The following is a 1,282-nucleotide window of genomic DNA, read 5'->3' as shown; positions in this document are numbered from 1 at the left end:
TGGGTGTGGTTGCAGTCATGTTGCTTTCTTGCTGTCCCTTCTCCATCCATCCCCCCTCTATGGGGCCATGTGCATACCCTGGAGCGCAAGGCACAGGCTTTGCCAGTCCCCCTCAGTGTTAATGCTGAGCCTGGGAAACACCAGTGCTCACGCTGCAAGATTTGGCAGGTCTGGATGCCTGCATGACCATGCTCACCAAAGAGATGGTGGAGCCAAGTCTGATGGCTCCAGATGCCTTATGTTCTTGGCCTGAATATGAAGACTGGCTTGGAGATCTCCAGTCACAGTTGTCCCAGCGGCCGGATGTTCCTCTCCCACCACACGCTGTATCCTGAGATGGTTCCAGGGTGCAGCACTTCGATGCCGAGGTTGGAGCCAGGGTTACGAGGCTGCTTCAAGGCTCTCTGCCCCCTTGACCGCACCAGCCACTTGCTCTGGGCAGTGGCCGTCGGTGGGGGGCACCTCTGTGCCATCTGTTTCTGGGGGCTGCCCCGGCTATCTCACTTGCACTGAACACCTGGAGTTGCGGTTTGTGCTTGGTAGCACCCTGCCTGGGTACCTGAGCTCCCAGTGCCTGGCAGCACCCTGATGCATGTCAAGGGAGCTGCCCTCCAAGCAGCTTGCCATTGCATCCCTGTTCCCTGCACTACCCTTATGCTGCTGGCTCTCCTGCACCCATGGAAGTTTCTTCAAGGGTGCTGAAGAGACCCTGGGTGATGCTGCCCAGGGAGGACTGTTGGCACGTCCTACCCCAGCTGGCACTCACGCAGATGGGAACCCAGTGCTCTGGGACCAGGGCTTGGGTCCAGCTTCACCCCTGTGGGCCCCGAGGGGCTCTGCTTGCCTTGGGGGCCGTGTTCCTGCGGTTGATGCAGCGTGCATTGCCCGCAGCCCTTGCTGGTACTGCCCACAGCTTCCCTGCCCCCAGCCCCGGCTTTTCTCCCCAGCTCTTCCTCCTCCCCCTGCGCATCCAGCCGAGCAGGGCTGGAGCAACAAGCCCAGCATTGTTCGCCCTTGGTCCGGGCTCAGGACAAACCGGCACAGAGCGAACCACATGAAAGCAGCCACTTCTCCCTTCCTCCCACCGCCCAGGCCTGCGTGCGGGGGGGGGGCTCACCGCCCCGGGCACCCTTTCCTCCTGCCAGGAACCCAGCTCTCGCCTTGCCTGCTGGATCTCGACAGCGATGCGGAAGGGAGGACTCCGGTGGTCAGTGTGGGCTCTGGACCTCTTTCATCCATCCCTGCACCCGGGCATGGAAACTCCTCTTCTCCCTGCCTCCCC

This window comes from Apteryx mantelli, chromosome 25 (genome assembly GCF_036417845.1).
Source record: "Apteryx mantelli isolate bAptMan1 chromosome 25, bAptMan1.hap1, whole genome shotgun sequence".
Classification (NCBI taxonomy): Eukaryota; Metazoa; Chordata; class Aves; order Apterygiformes; family Apterygidae; genus Apteryx; species Apteryx mantelli.
Note: the sequence above shows the minus strand (reverse complement) of the source record.